Source organism: Magnolia sinica, chromosome 1 (assembly GCF_029962835.1).
Source record: "Magnolia sinica isolate HGM2019 chromosome 1, MsV1, whole genome shotgun sequence".
In the NCBI taxonomy this organism is placed as follows: Eukaryota; Viridiplantae; Streptophyta; class Magnoliopsida; order Magnoliales; family Magnoliaceae; genus Magnolia; species Magnolia sinica.
Window position 1 is genome coordinate 315,492 of NC_080573.1, and position 22,044 is coordinate 337,535.

At 40.5% G+C, this 22,044-nt stretch overlaps 1 non-coding gene across 1 annotated transcript; it reads right to left on the reverse strand.

The window, feature by feature from the left end:
* Window positions 1-6,820: 6,820 nt before the first annotated feature.
* On the reverse strand, window positions 6,821-6,927 carry LOC131222747 (small nucleolar RNA R71). The gene has a single exon (XR_009160175.1). It is a non-coding gene; the product is annotated as a small nucleolar RNA R71 (small nucleolar RNA).
* Between the last annotated feature and the right edge of the window lie 15,117 nt (window positions 6,928-22,044).

A 22,044-nucleotide genomic window follows, 5' to 3' on the forward strand; every position in this document is an offset into this window, starting at 1 on the left:
TTAGGCGCCAGCTCAACTAATTTTTTCAGGCTTGAGCCAAGCTCAGGCATCGGGTCTTTAGTGTCAGCCTTGCTCTCAACCAATTTTTTCAATCTTGAGCCAATCTCAGGCATTGGGTCTTTAGTGTCAGCCTTGCTCGAGCATAATTGGCTGAGCCCAAACTCTGCACATCACCACCGGTGCATGGTTATCCAATATGTGCATAATAGCGCACATAATGTATTATACACATGTTCACCTTCTTGAAAAAGAATTGGTATGACCGTGCTCATTATCCAGTTAATTCAGATTTTTGCATTGATCTAGTCAACTACAGAATCTTTTAGAAATCAGAGAATTGGAGATTTTTTTTTAATGACTCATAATTTATGACACCAGATCTCTGAGTAAAGAAACTCAGTGATAGAATATGATGGTATTAGGCACTTCTTTGTCCGTGTGTAATTTCTACTTTATGGAACTCAACAAATTTCAAGGGATTTGATTAGCTTAGCATTAATAAAATGAAATTGATGATATACAATTGAACAATGTAATTAATGTCCAACTCAAGAGTGAGAGTGAGGGACCGAAACACATGTGATCTACCAGGACCCGTCTACTGAAAGAAATAATAAAGAATAAAAAATGCTCTCGTCAACCTGAGTTTTTGGTGTGGCATAATCTAGAGAATTGGCAAACCACATAACATACACTTGAATCAACTAAGGTAGTAAGGACGTTGAGAAGAAATATGCAAGTGCAGATGCTAGAACACAAGAATGATGAAGATGAAGGGGTCAATGTCCAACTCAGGAGTAGGAGCGAGAAATCAAAAAGCATGTGATTCACCAAAACTCATTTACTTGAGAGAGATGGATTTTATTTTTTATTTTTTATTTTTTTTTAAAGGACTCCGATCAATCTGAGTTTTTTATGTGGTAGGATTTGAAAATTTAGCAAACCTCAAAGAATATACTTAGATAAACTAGAGAAACAAGAGAATTAATGAAAGATGAGATGATGCAAATGTTGAATGTATTGATACTTGTGCTGCGGAATCACACATATTTAGATCTAGGATGGCAATCCAATGGCACCAAGAAAACACAAGAAAACACAAAGATTTAACATGGAAAATCCTTTCAGAAAAAAACCACAGCACAAAGCGACAGATCTCCACTATGAAAATAGAAATTACAAAGAGAAAGAACTTACCCGATTCGAACAACCTCGAATCTCACTCTTACTATACCCTTTGAAACCCTAGAACCCCTTCTAGAAACCCTTAGAATACCTTACCTATACCTAAAAAGGCCCTAAAGACCTCTATTTATAGTTTAGGAAACTCCACTTACGCACCTTTCTGAAACTGCCTCAAATTTACGTAGTTCGCGTAGAATTCGTGCATCATCTGCGTAACCTTCGACTGGTCGAGCCTGGGCTTTGATTGGTTGAGTCTGTCCCTCAACTAGTCGAAGACCTCGAAATTTTCAGAAACATTGTGTCTAGACTTCAAGTCAAATTTGCTTTGACTAGTCGAAGGGACCTCCAACTAGTTGAGCCAGTCCCTCGACCGGTCGAGCATCTCGGTGAAACAAGATTTAAGACATCTGTTTTATAACAATCTCCGCCATATCTTCAATCTTTAACCGTGTAGTTTTTTTACCTTTCTTCTTATCTCTTCCTCGCATCATAGCTCCCTTAATGTTTCTCGTGCACACTCCGTCCTTCTTTTACACCATCGCCAAGCCCAAAAAAGTTGCATAGAACTTGAACTTCTCTGCAGGAACGATCTAGTTGCGCGTGTCTGCAGGATCTGAATCCACATGCCCAACTACCTTTGCTCATATCTTCTCAAAAGTAAGACATAGTCTTCTATACCATCTTATCACCACCCAATATTGCTTGTCGGGGTATTTGCTCACAACACCAATTGCCTATGAAATAACCGGTCTAATACGGACCATGACATACACTGCCAACCGCATTCAAATAAGGCCCATGAGATATATCCTATTTTTTTTTCATCTGTTTTGGGACATGTCCTAGGGAAAACTTGAGACAAGACGCGTAGGGAACGCTCTCCGACTTTGCCTGATCCATACATACTTGATCAATACTTATCCAAGGTATTCTGCCCGAGATAACTAAAGCATACTCCTCTTTCAGTCTCAATATCAAGAATCATCTTTGCAGTCCCGATTCTTCATCTTGAATATCCCACTTAACCGAGTTTTTAGTACGTTGATTTCAGACATGTCATGATTGGCGATCTACAAGTCATCAACATACAATACCTGACTCACCATGAAAGAATTAAAATTTGTACCACTGCTTAGGCGATAGGTCGTACCAGGACCTCTGCAAACTCTTTTTCTCAACCTCTTTAACTTCGAACCGCTCTGTTTACTTCATGTAGATCTACTCTTCCAATTTTCTGTACAGAAGTGCGGACTCCATATCCATCCTTCCAGCTCGAGATTGCATTGGCCAACCAACGCCAATCACGGATTTAATAGACACCTGTTATACTGTCGCCGCGAATATCTCTAAGAAGCTTATCCCTTCTCTTTGAGCATAACCCTTCGCTATCAACCTCGCTTTGTATCTATATTGTATCCTTCTAAAGATCTACCTGCATCCAACCGCTTTCCGGCCCACTGGAAGCTCCACCAGCTCCCATGTGTCGATTTGGTCTAACGAGTCCATCATATCGCCTATAGTCACCTTCCACTCCTCAGCATCAGGCTCACTTTAGAGCCATCTGATTAGAGGATGAATCCCCTGCGATATTAGAGTCGTCCATGTACCTTGCCGATATCATGCAATTATGCCGTGTGATTTTCTCATAGGTGGCTGCTCCACCTACTCCGTATCTCTATTTGCGGATCATATCCTTTCTACCCTGCCCGCTCATGTGGCCATGCTTAGCATGCCATACACGTGCAGAGGTAGAATCCGCTATAGCCACTGCAGCTTCATATTTTGAAGTACTCCCGATCAATCTGTAAAGATTACCGAGTCGTTGTGCTTTCATGATTACTCGTGCCCCTTTAGATACTTTAAGAGCACTATCAATATCTGTGTACTTGTAGCCAATTACCTCAAATACACCAAGAGAAATCAAATTCTTATTCAAATCAGGAACCTGTCTCACATCAGTTAGGGTATGCTCCGTCCCATCAAACATCTCGATGCACACCGTACCAACAACCACAATATTACAGGCAACATCATTGCCCATAAACATATGTCCACTATCACACTCCCTGTAGCTGGTGAACCAACTCCGATGAGGGAGTCATGTGAAAAGATGCTCCAATGTATAGAATTCACTCGCCCTTATGATCATCGTATGGGCATTTGATTGTAGATACAGATAAGACATTACCATCACATCCACTCGATCAATCTAGCATGACAGCTTTGGCCTCCCTGTATGATGTTGAGGGTCAAATATTGCATATTAGACCCCAGTTATTGCTTGGATTTACGAACATGATACCGTTTAATGGCCCGCTTTAATCATGTTTGTAATGCAGAGTGTATTTACGAGCTTGGACTGAAATAGGATGCTAAAAGCATGGATTTGACGTTCAGAATTCACTAAGACGAGGGACGGACTCCAGGGGACTGAGATCGAAGAGTTTACACGCCCGGGATTCGAGGAAATCTAATATTTCACGCTAAAGAGGCCTAAAATTCATCCAGAATGCAAGATTACAGGGTTCTCACCATCCATTCGATTCGAAACTTCATACGTGGCCTGAGGACTATAAATTAACCATACACATCGAATTTCATCCATTCGATCCCTGTGAAAGTGGCCTAACGGACATATCAGCCCATAAACCATTGATTTTGGGCCCATCTGCTATCTGGATGTGCTTAAAAATTGGTCTCAACGTGTTAAATGAGTTGACAAAATGGATGAACGGAGCGGATTTCTCACGAACATCTCCATAGGACCTCATGTGCGGTACACAAGTGCACTAGCCGTGCACTGCACGCTGACCGACTCCCTCTTCTCCAATTCAAGAACGGACACAGCGTCCTCACGCCGTCCGCCGGTTCCGTGCAGTGGGGCCCATTTCTCATCAAAATCATTAATCTGAACCATCCATTGTGTACAGAGGAGGGTTATTATCACTCAGGCCTAGGTGGCGTGATTTCAAAATACAGCAGATGTCGGATCTCAACCATTTAAATGCAGGATGGACGACTGGGTTACAATTCAATGGGCCACACCTAACTCGATCCAAAATCACCCATCTCTGAACGTTTTTTCATGGGAAATCGAATGGACGGACTGGATTTCGAAACAGAACTCGATCATGAACTCCACCGACAGCACAGCGCAAGAAGTGCGCAGGCTCTGTTGCGCGCAACCGAAAGATCCGAGCCGTTCTGCAATCTGGGTGAGGATCGGACTGACGATCCTAGCCCCCCAAATTCTTCCCTTGAGGCAATTGACCATCACCAAGAAGTGCGAATGGATTAGATGTTCGAAACGGATCGGCTATGGTGTTAAACGCGGTTGAGCACGGGTCCTCTGCGCATGTTTCTCGCTGACTGCGAAAAAGAGTCAGTGGTGTAAACTGACTGGCTGGATACGCAGGACCGGAGGTTACTGTATGCAGGCTGCAGCGCTTCTCCATGCACGAACGCCACCACCTATAAGAAAGGAAGAGAGAGAACGTGAAGGGGGGCCGAGCGAACGTGGAGCAGGGAGAGAAAGCTGGACGTGGAAGGGGTAGCTGCACATGAGCAGAGAGAGAGAGATCTGGTTCTTCTTCTGTTCTTTTTCTTTTTATTTTGAATTTAGCCTAATCATGCTCGTGATCGGCTAAACCTCTTAGCTGGGGCTAAGAGGGGAAGCCTGTAGCGAGATGGGAGACTCTATTATATGCTTTTAAGTTAAATTTGTGAATTGAATTTGATTGATTATTAAAGGAATGTTTTTTGTCTTTAATGGTCTGTTGTGACTGAAATTACAATGGATCTGCAATGGCCTTGAATATCTCCTTTTCCCTTTTGATGTTTATGACGTCAGGAAGCCCTGTTGTTCACCATCGTCTCCTGGGCATGGTCGGATGATGGTACCCTTCCTAACTTTCATGCATTGTTGATTGGTTGGTAATTAGTTTAATTCTGTTGTTTGGGCATGGTTTGATGATGGAATCCATTCTAATTCATATACCTTTCATCTCTTTAAACCTATATTAAAAGAAGTTTAGTTTAACTTTCATGGTGATGGCATAAGATCTCTCTGATCTCTACAAGTGGATCCTCTGAATCCCCAGTTTTCCTTCGCTGAATTGTTTAAGTTTTAGATAATTATTCTACAATTATTCCTTAAATTCTATTTGATTTAGATTACATCTTAATCTAGTTCTAGTTCTATTTATCAGTCCCTTGGGATTCGACCTCGGTCTCACCGAGTTTATTACTACATCACAACCCTATACTTGGGGAGTGAATACCAGTAGTCAGCTAAGACGGTTGCGATTCTCTGAAATTAATTAGGTTTAGAATTAATTTAAGATTAGAATTTGACTAACTTTAGTTGTAGACTTTTTGATTTCTAGAACTAACTTGTTTCCATATTTTGTAGGATCCTGACATAAGTTTCTAAATTGGTAATTCCTTCCTAATTTCTCTACTTTTTCTACTTTTAAAATTAGGGTTTAAATTTTAGAAATCTTCTAATTCTAGTATTTTCCTATTTGTAGGAAGTAGTTTATTTTTAGAAATTTTCCTCTTTTATTTTTAGAAACTAGGTTAGTTATTTCCCTTTTTAGAAATTAACTTTCTATTTTTATTTTTAGTAACTTTCTAATTTTTACTCTTTTAGAATCTAACTTTGTTTCCTAATTTACTTTTAGAAATTTTCTACTTGTAGAATTTTTATTTAGAAACTAACCTCCCTATTTTGTAAGCCTTTAAGATAGAAATTTCTAATTCGGTAAGCTCCTTCTCTACTTTCTATTTTTCAGTTCTCTTTTAGTAATTTACTTTCTAGTTTAGGACTTTTCTAATTTATTTTAGAAATTTTCACTGTCTTTTAGAAATTAGTTTACTGAAATCAGTTTACTGCTATCTTTCTTTTAAAGGATTGTTCTTCTCCTTTTTAGAATCTAACTTATTTTGTTTTATTTTGCAGGTTTTTAACTTAGGGACTCCAATTTGGTAATTTCTTTCCAACTCTTTCTTTCTTTCTAGATTTTCTTTTCCTTTCTTAGGATTAGGTTTTGAATTTAATTGAGGGCTGTGAGTGTTTCATGCCCAAGTGGGCCCGTGTTAACACTCGACGTCTCTTGACTGAAGGAGGATTGGTTGAAGGGTTGACTATCCATCGCAGGACTAGACACCACTCGAAATCTCCTGAGTTAATTGAAGTTATGGCTGAAGACCAACCTCCTCTACTTCCACCCAGGGTGGAGGATACCCAAGATGAGAATGAGGTGCATCAGGCACCCCGCCTCGTACTTTACGAGATTATCTACAACCGGCGGGAGTGAGTACGCCCTCATGCATGATTTTTTCTGAAAACACAGAACAAATGGACATCAAGCCAGGAGTTATCTAACTCCTTCCCAAATTCCATGGACTTGAATCAGAAAGTCCATATTTATATTTGAAAGAGTTCGATGAGATTATAGCTACATTATATTTTCCTAATGTATCTGAGGATACAATCAGGCTGAAACTCTTTCCTTTTTCCTTAAAAAAGAAGGCTAAGACGTGGTTACATTCACTGTGTCCTAGATCCATTGGCACATGGAACGACATGCAGAGGGAATTCATTAAAAAATTCTTCCCACATCATAAAACGATTACCCTAAGAAAAGCAATCATGAACTTTGCCCAAAAGGAAGATGAAACATTCTTCCAATGTTGGGAAAGGTTCAAAGATTTGGTCAGTTCATGCCCACAACACGGATTTGAAACGTGGCGCATTACAAATTTTTTCTATGATGGATTGACATCTTCCATGCGCCAAATGGTCGAGACAATGTTTAATGAAGAATTCATTAATAAAAATGTTGACGAGGTATGGGATTACCTCGATAGTCTTGCTGAAAAAACACAATCATGGGACTATTATCCAAAGTCGAACACCACGTCTAGGCCGACTCAATTAAAGGAGAAAGGTGGATTATATCTCTTGAAAGAAGAGGATGATCTCAAGTGTAAAGTGACTACGCTAATAAGGAAAGTTGAGCCCATGGAAGGAAAGAAGGATAAAGTTAATGAAATTGTTTGCGGCATCTGTGATTGCAACATTCATACAACTGAAAATTGTCCTACAATACCCGCCTTTCGAGGAGTGTTGAATGAACAAGCTAATGCCGTAAACAACTATCAAAGACTTTTTACTGGACCTAACTCCAATACGTACAATCCTGGTTGGAAAAATCATCCAAACTTTAGTTGGAGGAATGGACAAACGACTACCCCTCAAGGTTTCTTCAATCAAAATCCAAATCAAGTGAAACCTCAAGAGGAACCGGTTTAAAATTCCATACAAGAGCTGGCTCAGGCAATGCGGGGAATTACAGATTTTATGCAAAAGATAGATTCTCGTATAACGGTTATAAAAAAGGGGATGCTTCCTGCACAACTTCTCCCCAATCTTAAACCGCAGTACGAGATTAATGATCCCAGCTCTTCAAATCAGATGGGGCACGGTAAATCCATCACCACTCTTAGGAGTGGAAAGATCATTGATAAAACTCTTCCGGTTAGGCTCGAAAAGCCTCAAGAACCAGAAGAGGACAACAATGATAGATCTAGTGATGCCCCACAAAAATTAGAACCGGAACTTCTAGAGAAGATAGTTGCTCCGTTCCTCCAACGGTTGGTTTCACCAAAACCTCTCTCTAACTCTCAGGATATCCTAGAGGTGTTGAAACAAGTGAAAGTCAACATTCCTCTACTTGATGTCGTGAAACAGATACCTTCATATGCCAAATTCCTGAAAGACTTATGCCCGACCAAAAGACGGCAAAGTATTCAAAAGAAAATCTTCTTGACTGAGAAAGTGAGTGTCATCCTGAAGCAAGACGTGCCGCAGAAATTCAAGGATCCCAGTAGCCTAACTATATCATGTGTAATCGGGAACCATCGAATTGATCACGCGCTTCTTAACTTAGGAGCGAGCGTCAATCTGATTTCCTACTCGGTATACAAACAGTTAGGTTTGGGTGAATTGAAACCCACCTAACCACACTACAACTTGCTGATCGTTCTGTTCGTGTACCAAGAGGGATAATTGAGGATGTGTTGGTCCAAGTTGATATATTTTACTACCCTGTAGATTTTATCATCCTGGACACTGAACCCATCAATAACATGAGCACTCAGATTCCCGTCATTCTTGGTCGCCCATTCCTTGCCACGTCAAATGCAATTATCAATTGCAGGAATGGTGTCATGACTATGTCTTTTGAAAATTTGATATTGGAGTCAAACATTTTTTTCAATAACGGCAGCAACTCAGAGGATGATGACGATTTCCACGACATTAACATGATTGACTCTTTCGTGGAAGATACGACACCTCTAACCTTATCCTCCGACCATCTAGAGATGTGCCTGGCCCACTCCCATGATTTTGATGATGACATGATTAGGGAGACGTGCGCCTTGCTTGATACTACACCGGTACTTGAAGTTAACCGGTGGAGGCCACAATTTGAAGAATTGCCACAAACCGATGTAGTGCCTCTACCGTCTAACCTCAAGCCACTGAAGCTTGACCTAAAACATTTGCCTTCTGATTTGAAATATACCTATTTAGGTCAAGATGAGACATACCCGGTGGTGATCTCTGCCCACCTGGAGAAAGAACATGAGAGTATGCTCATATCTACTCTCATTGAGCATAAAGGAGCCCTGGGATGGACGATAGCGGACCTCAAGGGAATCGATCCCTCGATTTGTACTCACCACATATATCTTGAGGATAATACAAAAATCGCTCGGCAACCACAACATAGACTAAATCCAAATATAAAGGAAGTGGTTAAGGCCGAGGTTCTTAAACTATTGGATGTGGGTATCATATACCCTATATCTGATAGTCAATGGGTGAGTCCAACTCAAGTGGTCCCTAAGAAGTCCGGAATCACCATCGTAGCCAATGCTAATAATGAACTCGTGCCAACTAGAGTCATTACTGGTTGGAGAATGTGCATTGACTACAAGAAGTTGAATACCGTCACGAGGAAAGACTACTTTCCTTTACCATTCATTGATCAGATCCTGGAAAGGTTAGCTGGTCATTCCTATTACAGTTTCCTTGACGGGTATTCGGGCTACAACCAGATAGAGATAGCCCCTGAAGACCAGGAAAAGACCACATTTACATGTCCCTATGACACATTTGCCTACCGAAGGATGCCATTCGGACTATGTAATGCCCCTGCCGCCTTTCAGCGATGTATGCTTAGTATCTTTTCTGATATGGTGGGGCAATATCTAGAGGTCTTCATGGACGATTTCTCTGTTTACGGTCCATCTTTCAGCAAGTGCTTGGAAAGTCTTAAATGTGTGCTGAAAAGATGTGAAGAAAAGAACTTGATACTTAATTGGGAGAAGTGTCATTTCATGGTTCAGAAGGAAATTGTCCTTGGGCATATCATCTCGTCCAAGGGAATCGAGGTAGATAAGACAAAAATCGATCTTATCTCTAACCTACCTCCACCCAAGAACATCAGAGACGTGCGATCCTTTTTAGGACACGCAGGATTTTACAGGCAATTCATAAAGGACTTTAGTCTCCTCTCTCGTCCTTTATGTAATCTTCTTCAAAAGGATGCTCCGTACGAGTGGACTGAGTAATGCCAGGAAGCTTTCCCCAAGCTTAAGGGCACGTTAACCACTACACCTATCATGCAGCCACCCGACTGGAGCCTTCCTTTTAAGCTTATGTGCGACGCTTCTGATTATGCTCTTGGAGCGGTTCTAGGCCAGAGAAATGATAAGAGACCCTACGTCATCCATTACGCGAGTAGGACTTTAAATCTGGCCCAAGTGAACTACTTAACTACAGAAAAGGAACTCTTAGCCGTAGTGTTCGCCCTGAACAAATTTAGGTCCTACCTGATCGGATCCAAGATCATTATCTATACAGATCATAAGGCACTGAAGTATCTTCTTTCTAAGAATGATTCTAAGCCCCACCTGATACGATGGATCCTTCTACTCCAAGAATTTGATTGGAAAATTAAAGATAAAAAGGGAGTAGAAAACGTTGTGGCCGATCACCTTTCTCGCCTTAATACCTCTGATTCCCTTGAGACGACCCATATCAACGACATGTTCCCTGATGAACAACTGTTCAGAGTCTCCCATTCACCTTGGTTCGTCGATATTGCTAATTATCTTGCTACAGGTGCCATACCGACACAGTGGACTACGCAAGATAAGAAGAAATTCTTCACCAAGGTGCACAACTTTTTCTGGGATGATCTTTATTTATTTAAATATTGCCCAAACCGAATCCTAAGGATATGTGTACCAGACGATGAGCATCAGAGCGTCATCTCCTTCTGTTACTCACAGGCCTGTGGTAGTCACTTTTCTATTAAAAAGACCATGGCCAAGATTCTGCAGTGTGGCTTTTACTGGCCCACTATGTTTAGGGACACTCATGAGTTTTGCAAAGCTTGTGAGCGTTGTCAGCAATTGAGAGCATTGTCCCGTCGAAATATGATGCCTTTGAATCCCATCCTTATTATTGAAGCATTTGATTGCTGGGGCATCGATTTCATGGGACCATTCCCCTAATCATTTGGAAATCTGTATATTTTGCTCGCCGTAGATTATGTCACTAAATGGGTCGAAGCGATTCTGTGTCGAACTAATGACCATCGCACGATCATTAAATTCCTAAAAGAAAACATCCTTTCTCGATTCGGAATGCCTCGAGCCATCATTAGTGATGGGGGCTCACACTTTTGTAATAAACCATTTGAGAGCTTAATGAAGAAATACGGTATCTCTCATAAGGTGAGCACCCCGTACCACCCACAAACAAGTAGACAAGCTGAGATTTCTAATAGAAAAATTAAACACATTTTGGAGAAAATGATTAACCCTGATCGTAAGGATTAATCAATCCGATTGACCGATGCCTTATGGGCATACCGTACTGCCTTTAAAACCCCTATTGGAATGTCTCCCTTTAGACTTATCTATGAGAAAGCTTGTCACTTACATGTGGAGCTGGAACATAAAGCGTACTAGGCGATCAAAAATCTTAATTTCAATTTGGACAACGTTGGCTTGTTACACAAACTTCAATTGAATGAACTTGAGGAAATCCGGAATGATGCGTACGATAATTCGAGAATTTATAAGGATAAGATGAAAGCATTTTATGACCAACACATTTTGCGAAAATCATTCACGCCTGGTCAGAAGGTCCTTTTGTACAATTCTCGATTACATCTCTTTCTGGGTAAGCTTCGATCTCGTTGGACCGGCCCTTACATTGTTGTTACTGTTTTTCCTCATGGGGCCGTTGAAATAAGAGATCCCGACAATGGCAAGGAGTTTAAAGACAATGGACATCGATTAAAACCATTTGTCGAGAAATTTAATTCAGAGGACATGTCCATGCCCCTGACTGCTCCTGTTTACCAGGATTGATCTCGTAGTCTGATGGAGGTATAAGAAGGTTTATCGCTTTTCATAGGACTAGGGTAGTTGCTTTATTTTGTCTGGCTGAAGACGGTAAACTTAGCGCTCCTGGGAGGCAACCCAGCTCTTCATTTCATTTATTTTTATCATTAGTTAGTTCAATGTTTGTGGGTAACATTACTACAAACCCTCACGAGACTACAACTCGTCCACTAGGGGTAACTTAGGGGTTTAAAGGCTTGTTGCATACGCTAAATGCAATCGAGAGCACCTACGAAAGTGGTATAGGTAGGATTTTATTTTTATTTTTGTGTTGCCTTCTCTCTCGTGCTGACCGACGCCCATGCTGCGATCTCTTGGAAAGTGGCTCTCGATTGATCATCCAGGTACTATCTTCCCAGCACTTCATATTTACTTTTCGTTGTCCCAAGTGTATTGCATGCTCATATCATTTACATTGAGGACAATGTAGATTTTAGGTTGGGGGTGGGGGAGATTAGGTTTCCTAATCAGTGTTTTCTTAGTCTTGAGCAGAAATTGTGAAAATTTTTAAGTATGAATTCAAAGAGAGTTTGACGGCTATCTTGGATTTAGAATTACAAGATAAGTGATGTTGGAATTTATGACTCTTGGATTTAAGTATTTGTTAGATTTCACAGTTAAGTTAGAACTCTTAATCCATGATTAGAAGTTTTAAACATTGATTGGATCATAATTTTACATGTCACATCTCGCTTACACATTAAGGTTTCATTCGATATTGAAGGATTAATTTGGTGATCACTAAGCTTGAAAGGATCTAACCTGAGAAATTGAATGGATTGGGCGAACAGTCTTTACCATAGGTTTACTCCCTATAGGTGAAGACTCAAATCCCCATGGATGATATTTAATAAAGAGTGGGTGTGAAGTCTTTACCATAGGTTTGCTCCCTATAGGTGAGGATTTGATTCCCCTGATTGGCGTTACTTTAATAAAATAATAATAATAACAATAATAATGTGTGAGACAAGTTTGGGTTATCGTGAATTCTCTTATTGGTTAACAATGATATCCTTAAATAGATGGGTGAATCTTAATGTTGATAAGTCGAGATTAGACTATACATCCATGGAATTCAATGTTTAGAATTGCTCTAATTGACAGATTAATATTTTGAACTTAATTATGAAATTACCATGTGCTTGAGTCTAGGAGAGAATAATGCCCAACATTCATGAATCTTAAAATTCTAGTATTTGATTTGTTTTCAAAAATCACTCGAATTCATATAAATTGTCTTGTAATATTTTGCATATTTTGCTTGGGACTAACAAAATGCTGGTTGGGGGTTGTGTTGAGGGTCAAATATTGCATATTAGACCCCAGTTATTGCTTGGATTTACGAACATGATACCGTTTAATGGCCCGCTTTAATCATGTTTGTGATGCAAAGTGTATTTACGAGCTTGGACTGAAATAGGATGCTAAAAGCATGGATTTGACGTTCAGAATTCACTAAGATGAGGGACGGACTCCAGGGGACTGAGATCGAAGAGTTTACACGCCCGGGATTCAAGGAAATCTAATATTTCACGCTAAAGAGGCCTAAAATTCATCTAGAATGCAAGATTACAGGGTTCTCACCATCCATTCGATTCGAAACTTCATACGTGTCCTGAGGACTATAAATTAACCGTACACATCGAATTTCATCCATTCGATCCCTGTGAAAGTGGCCCAACGGACATATCAGCCCATAAACCATTGATTTTGGGCCCACCTGCTATCTGGATGTGCTTAAAAATTGGTCTCAACGTGTTAAATGAGTTGACAAAACGGATGGACGGAGCAGATTTCTCACGAGCATCTCCTTAGGACCTCATGTGCATCACATGTGCACGGTACACAAGTGCACTAGTCGTGCACTGAACTTCTCAAAGTCGGTCAGCGCACGCTGACCGACTCCCTCTTCTCCTATTCAAGAACGGACACAGCGTCCTTACGCCTTCCGCCGGTTCCATGCAGTGGGGCCCATTTCTCATCAAAATCATCAATCTGGACCATCCATTGTGTACAGAGGAGGGTTATTAACCTCACCTAGGTGATATTTTGACATCATTCAATCCATGGTAAAATCCTCGCCATTGAACGCAGGATGGACGGCTGGGTTACAATTCAATGGGCCACACCTAACTCGATCCAAAATCACCCATCTCTGAACGTTTTTCATGGGAAATCGAATGGACGGACTGGATTTCGAAACAGAACTCGATCATGAACTCCACCGACAGCACAACGCAAGAAGTGCGCAGGCTCTGTTGCGCGTAACCGAAAGATCCGAGTCATTCTGCAATCTGGGTGAGGATCGGACTGACGATCCTAGCCGCCCAAATCCTTCCCCTGAGGCAATTGACCATCACCAAGAAGTGCGAATGGATTAGAAGTGCGAATGGATTAGATGTTCGAAACGGATCGGCTATGGTGTTAAACGCGGTTGAGCACGGGTCCTCTGCGCATGTTTCTCGCTGACTGCGAAAGAGAGTCAGTGGTGTAAACTGACTGGCTAGATACGCAGGACCGGAGATTGCTGTATGCAGGCTCTAGGGCTTCTCCATGCACGAACGCCACCACCTATAAGAAAGGAAGAGAGAGAACGTGAAGGGGGGCCGGGCGAACGTGGAGCAGGGAGAGAAAGCTGGACGTGGAAGGGGTATCTGCACATGAGCAGAGAGAGAGAGAGATCTGGTTCTTCTTCTGTTCTTTTTCTTTTTATTTTGAATTTAGCCTAATCATGCTCGTGATCGGCTAAACCTCTTAGCTGGGGCTAAGAGGGGAAGCCTGTATTGAGATGGGAGACGCTATTGTATGCTTTTAAGTTAAATTTATGAACTGAATTTGATTGATTATTAAAGGAATGTTTTTTGTCTTTAATGGTTTGTTGTGACTGAAATTACAATGGATCTGCAATGGCCTTGAATATCTCCTTTTCCCTTTTGATGTTTATGACGTCAGGAAGCCCTGTTGTTCACCATCGTCTCCTGGGCATGGTCGGATGATGGTACCCTTCCTAACTTTCATGCATTGTTGATTGGTTGGTAATTAGTTTAATTCTGTTGGTTGCTTTGCCTCCTGGGCATGGTTTGATGATGGAATCCATTCTAATTCATATACCTTTCATCTCTTTAAACCTATATTAAAAGAAGTTCAGTTTAACTTTCATGGTGATGGTATAAGATCTCCCTGATCTCTACAAGTGGATCCTCTGAATCCCCAGTTTTCCTTCCCTAAATTGTTTAAGTTTTAGATAATTATTCTACAATTATTCCTTAAATTCTATTTGATTTAGATTACATCTTAATCTAGTTCTAGTTCTATTTAGTTTCAGATTACGTACAAGTATCAGTCCCTTGGGATTCGACTTCGGTCTCACCGAGTTTATTACTACATTACAACCCTATACTTGGGGAGTGAACATATGAAGCCTCGAATTATTCTTTCTTCAATTTAGGATTTGCACAATCCTTCTTCATATGTCATTCCATCCCACAGTTCTAGTACTTTACCTTTCCTTTCCCTTGCCCTTAGATTTGGATTTAGAACCTGAAGAACTTGTACCTTGTTTAGAATTTCTGCCCATGTAAATAGTGCAACAGAAGATGTCTCCATGTTGCTGTTTAGCTTTCTCATGCCCTTCCCTTGAAGGGCTGAGATAATAGTGTCGACACTCAGGATTTTATTCGTGGTGCACATTGTGTCCTTGAATGATTCATACGATGCCGGAAGAGAATTCATCAACATACATACTTGTTCTTCATCTTTAATCACTTCCTTCATATCCAGCAATTTGCAAGCCAATTTATTAAAGTTGCTGATGTGACCTTCCAGATCTGCACCCTCTGCCATCTTGAAGTTGTATCACTGACGCTTCAAGTGTAGGCAATTTTCAGAGGATTTTTTTACATAGACATCCTCTAACTTCTCCCAAACTTAGTCGCAATTTTCTCCGTCGTGACATTATAGAGAACCTAATCCGTAAGACATAAACGGATCGAGGATAAAGCCTTTTTATCAAGAGTATTCCAATCATCATCAACTATAGTAGACTTTCGCTCCTCAAGAGCACCATCTTCGCCTTGCTTGATTAAGGAGCTGATCATCTTGATCTTCTATAACTCAAAGTTATTTTTCCCTAAGTACTTCTCAATATCATACTTATTGCTTATCATTATTGCTTATCCCTTAGATTTATATATGTGCCCCAACGATTGCTCTGATACTGCTTATTAGGATTTGTGCCACAAAATCACACAGATCTAGATCTAGGATAGCAATCCAATGGCACCAAGCAAACACGAGAGAACACAAAAATTTAACGTGAAAAACCCTTTCGGAAAAAAATTACGACACAAAGCGACATATCTTCACTATGAATATAGAAATTATAAAAAGAAAGGACTTCCCTGATTCGAACAATCTTAAATCTCACCCTTGTTACACTCTTTGAAACCCTAAAACCCCTTCTAGAAACTTTTACAATACCTTTAAAATACCTTAGTCATACCTAGAAAGGTCCTAGAGACCCCTATTTATAGTTTAAGAAACTCCACTTACGCACCTCTCTGAAACCGCTCAAATTTATGCAGTCTGTGCAGAATCCGCGCACCATTTGCGTAACCTTCGACTGGTCGAGCCTGTCCCTCTACTGGTCAAAGACCTCGGAATTTTTAGAAATATTGTTGCTGGACTTCGAGTCGAACTTGCTTGGACCAGTCAAAAGGACTTTCGACTAATCGAGCCAGTCCCTCGACTGGTGGAGCATCTCGGTGAAACAAGATTTAAAACATCTGTTTTACAATAGAAGGCACGTATGAAACGCGGGTTTGACCCCACGAGCCTGACCTACCTCGGATGCATATGTAGCCTGATCAAATTTCAAGCTAAGTTCATGCACTACAAGGCATTTTAGCTCATCCCGGTGCGGAACTACCCGACTTCAAACGTACATGAATCTTATCCTGCAATAACCCAGTTAGGCAACACCATGCCTGCATCTTGAATGTAGAACGTTGGTTTCATTTTTCTAAAATGTCTAATTTTTTTTCTGAATTTGTGGCACAAATGATAAAAAGGATTAGAACGGCATAATTAAATGAGTTAAGACACATACATATATATGAAGTTGGGTTGGGTGGGGCTAACATGATTTGAGCCCATGCATACCAGGTAACAAGCCCTGGTCAAAAATTGATCAAGCCTGGCCCATGGACCAAGCTAATAGGTCCAAGCCTGGACCAAAGCCAGCTCATTGGACCGGGCGACCATTGCCAACCTGTTAGTGGGGGCTGTCAATGGGTTGGGCCTGGGGTTGGCTTGGGTCCGGTCTATTCAAAATTTTGATATATTACTTCGCCCAGTCGGGTCCTATTGGATGTCTTCCTATACTAATATGACACGTGTAACGGGAGAGAGCATTAACGGCAGTCACATTACATTGTCATTGCCTACTTCATTTCGGAGCAAGTTTCTGAGGAATCAAAAACACAAATGATAACTGCCAATTAATGAGTAGGCTCAGGCAACACAAACGGATTCACGTAAAGACTCACCTTCTTTCCGTCCCTGGTCAGCCACAATCCCTTCTCTTTGCGTGAACTGTTTCGGTTTTGGAGCTCACCATCAGGCCTGTGACCCCTCTCTCTCTCTCTCTCTCTCCCTCCCTCCATGTGATGCGCTTCAATATCATTACCACCTCATCTCCATCCTTTTAAAGCCTCTCTCCACCCCGTACTTCTCTTGCTCGCAAGCTCCAACCTCAGCCAAAAGCATCAGAGAGCCATGACATTGTCTATTCGGGTGGCTGCCCTTGTCGCCATTCTCATCCTCCTTCCAATGGACGTGCCGGGAAGGCGAATTGGCCACTCTCACCCTCGTATGTCCTATCCCTCTCTATATAGATATACAATATTTACACATTCATGCATTTACATTGTTCTAGTCCATGTTAGTACCACTAATCCGTGGAACACTCTACTTGCTACTTTACCTTCAATTCAGCTATCTATATATAGTAATAGCACACTTGTCACAATCACAGGCTTCTAGTTGCATAATGGCTATTTGTGACCGCAGATCATAGCCATCATCACTCCACTCAAGGGGATGCAGAGAGGACTCAGGTGAAATTTCAGAGGCCAGATACAGTTGAAGTTGCAGGATCAAGCTTACCAGATTGCTCGCATGCTTGTGGGTCATGCTCCCCATGTCGACTTGTGATAGTGAGCTTTGTGTGCGCAATGCTGGGAGAGGCAGAGACATGTCCCATGTCATGCAAATGCATGTGTAATAGAAAATCTTACCCTGTTCCTTGAAAACAAAGCCAAAGCCAAACCGAACCAAGGGATTTATTCAACTGTAATACGTTTTTATAATGATAGAAAATGTAGTTATTTAATATTTCACAGCGAGAACTTTCTATTTCAAAGATGAGATGACTGTAAGCCTGATTTCAAAGATCAACAGGTTGATTGTACTGATCTCGAAGATAAATATGGTAAGACTGATTTTGGATTTTGAGAATCAATATCTAGAAGATGAGCAATCTGATTTAATTAGTTTTTGGAGATGAACGGTCTGATAAGCCTGAATTCAAAGATAAATGATCTGATTAGACCAATCTTGAAGATGAGTGGTTTGATTTAACAGATTTGAAAATGAATGGTCTAATAAGCCTACTTATGCTAACTTAATTACTGATGGATTTTTTGAAGGTGGAAGTGTAAACTTAAAAATAATAAATAAATAAATCAAAATCAAAATTTAACCCTTTCTCATGTACATTGTAGTCAAGTTTCTAAAAGCATCCAAAATGGATATTGATTGAGATCAGACATTCACTGTCTGTAAGGTCCTAACGATTTGATGTCATTCCTTCTTTGATGGACTCTCTTTGATCATCTATCTATAATGAAGGGAGAAGCTCATTGTCTTCTTCTTACCCCATTACATTATAGGGTGCAGCAGAAGATAGGCGATTAATTAGAACTATCCATAAGGTGGATCACAGTCATAATGATGTAAAGGTATAGAGAGGATTTCTTCTCTCATTTGTTCTCACTTGCATCTCTTAGGTGGGTACGTCCAAGGCTAAGAAGAGGAGGGGCATGTCTCTTTCTTGCATATTCACCTTATCTCTAGGATCTTACTTATAAGAGATCAGGGTTATTTTAGTGAGAGTAAGATTTAAAAAATAATGTGGTGCTCCTTACTTCTACGGACTGATATACACTAGAAAGTTCATAAGCTTATACCTATCCCATGCACTTAAATGGACTCAAAACCCTTACTACCCTTCTACCATTAGTGACATCCACTCTTAACCTAGATTAATTCCCATGCATGCACAAGAGGTGGACTATAAAAGCTTCGATTCTATATTTTTATCAAGCTTGACTGAAATACTTCAACAGTGAAATCAAAATATCTTAGAATTGAAAACAATTATAAAACCTTTTAAAAACATTTTTAGATGTTGGCCAATCATTTTACAGCTCGAAGAGGTGTTTAATAAGAAAGACCTAACCACAAATAAAGTCCCATATTAGAGTACATTAGGAATTAACTGAATCTCAAGGCATCTTCCCATTCACACCTGTGTCAACCATATCAGTGGAATCAAAAGGTTTGTTAAGGCCATAACAATAAGACCATGAAATCACTCAATAACATCTGGAAAAGGGTAAGTCCAAGCTAGAGTAAATAAAAATTTATCTGTATAAGCTTTGTTGGGCCTCCTGGCAGGTGATATGATATAATTTGCCCAATGCATATAAGATTGTCCTCCTGTGTGGTGAGAGACACAGGTAGCTAGGTGTCCAATAGTAGAGGTCAAGCCATCCCAGCTCTTGGTTGCTTCTCTTGACCTAGCTAGGATAACCTCGACCTAATCCTGGGTAGCCCAAACCTGATGGAATGGCTATGAAATTTATGATACTCAATGACCATGGTATATGTCACAATTCTCACTTAGCTATATATTAATGTCCATGTCATTCTTTCCCTAAGGTCCTACTAAAAATACCCCATGAAGGAATTTACCACAACCTACTAACTATCTTGAGATCCAACTAGTACCCGCACGTATCATATATGGTCTGGATTCGAACTATTCATTTGGTAGGTTAAATAGTGAACGAGACATACTCCAAAAATCACTCCATTTGTAGTAAAAAAAAAAAAAAAAACCCAAAGACCAGTGGATGAAAGTAACAATGGCTCGTGTGGTGGGAAAATGTGCATTTATTAGGTGATTGGGTTGATTAAATCATAAATGAATGGTCGTTTTTCATGTGGCCAATCGTCGATGGTGTGGCTTGTAGGATGATTGGTTCGGATCATCATACACGTGCCACGTGCGTGGTACAGAAACCTGAGGCTTAAAAAAAAAGTGGTGTCAGTGGATGTGATCAACTCCTATAGAAAGAGGTATAAAGCTTGACAAGCGTGCACCAATAAATTATATAATATACATTAACTCAAACTAAAACGACTAAATTTTGGAACCCACTGTCACTAAGTTAGGATTCCAATATCAGGTTTTTTTTTTTTATTATAAATAATTATAATATTTGATTTGCATGCACTTTTTAGCCTAGATAGGGCAATTAGATGTTTTTACTTTAACTGTCCAATCAAAGTCCACTAATCACACAAAGTAATGCTTAATTTTTTGTTTCAGGATATATTTAGACTAAGACCGATACATTGGAAACTTTAATTTGACTTAGCTGTGTCCAGGTATGCACATCTTAAGTAAGCTTTTAATGCCAGGATGTCATCCATATCTTTTGCTTTTGCTTGAGCATAAAGAAAAGTTCCAAAGTCACGCAGGGGTGCCGATTCGGCCAGGTACAGGTAATGCCTAGTTAGGTCAGGCTGTGACAATAGACCTACGTTGATGTTTGTGTAGCATATTCACGCTGGCTATCTGCTTCGCCAGCTTATTTTAAGGCATGGCTTAAAATTAGAGGAGATCAGAATCTTAAGTGGACCAAATCAAAAGAAGCAGTGGTGATTGACCATTAAAATATTCTTGTGAGCTTTAAAAGCTTTGGATCAAGCTGATATTTATGTTTTTGCTTTATCTAGGTTTGTGTGAACTTATCAATAGATTGTATTGCAGATAAACATTACAGTTAGCTCTAGGAAAATTTTTATAACATGCATTCAATTACCACAGTTTCTTGTCGTGTGGTCTACCAGATATTTGAATTTACTTTATTTTTAGGCCCTTGCTATAAAATGAGATGAAAATACAGATGGACGGTGTGAATATACAACAAACACACAAAATAAGGTAGGCCCACTGGCAAGGCCTGACCCGAATTCATTGTTATCCGGACTTCACCGAATCCCATCCCGTCCGAAGGGCACGTGGAGGAAAAAGTGGAGGTGGTTTGCCGGGAAAGGTGAAAAGGGTTTTTTGGTTAACTACAATTGGATTTTTTATTTTTATTTTTTCTAAATCAATATGCTAGCGGTAACTTTAAACTTTTGGACGAATACACCCATGGCTGACGTGGTTAATTATTATTAATAACTAGCCCCTTAATTAGGGCTTATTTGGATTTATGGAAACGTGAAACTCACTTTCGTTGTTTGGTAAGCCTTTGTGTACGAGAAATGATCATTTTACACTTTTTATATTAGTTATGGGAAAATATAATCCGACCTCCTTTAAGGTTAGCTTGGCGTAGCTACGATTATGAACGGCTCAACCAAACAGCCTTCAAGGTTAGCTCAGCCAGACAAGTGGTCGTTCCGGAGATACTTCACCAAGAGGAACCAACAATCGAGATAGGTCCGAGCTTGGATAGATTAGTCCAAACCATCCTCGGGTAAGTGATTAGGTCATGCCCTGACGACTCCAGCCTAGGCTGCCCTCAGCCGACTTGGCATAGCCCGGTCTTGGTTCAAGAAAGCTCTATTCGGCTCGTCTTCAGTCGACCAGCTGAGTTCTGTCAGTAAAGTCAAGCTCACTCCAGTAATGTACGATAACATTAACTGCCCTGCGACGATCATGAGATAACTAACAACATCACCGCATGTGCAGTTCTCACCTAATGGCTGAGATTGTGCCGAGATTAGTGGACTCCCATGTTTTATCAAATAGTATAAATAAGGATCTCATCTAATGAGATAGGTACGCAAAATCTCTCACCCAAAATCAATCCACACTGCTTAGACCCAGATTCCTAGCCTGACTTTGGGATTGGAGGGTCACCTGTTCTAGTCAGGGTCTCCTTTGTCCTTCTCCTGTGCAAATATACAAAGCTTGGCGCAAGCGCTCGGAGCTCGGTGAGGGTGAGCCAGATTTCTGCATCAACAATATTTATAAGAAAGTAAATAAACTTATTTTCCTACCTCCATTATTAA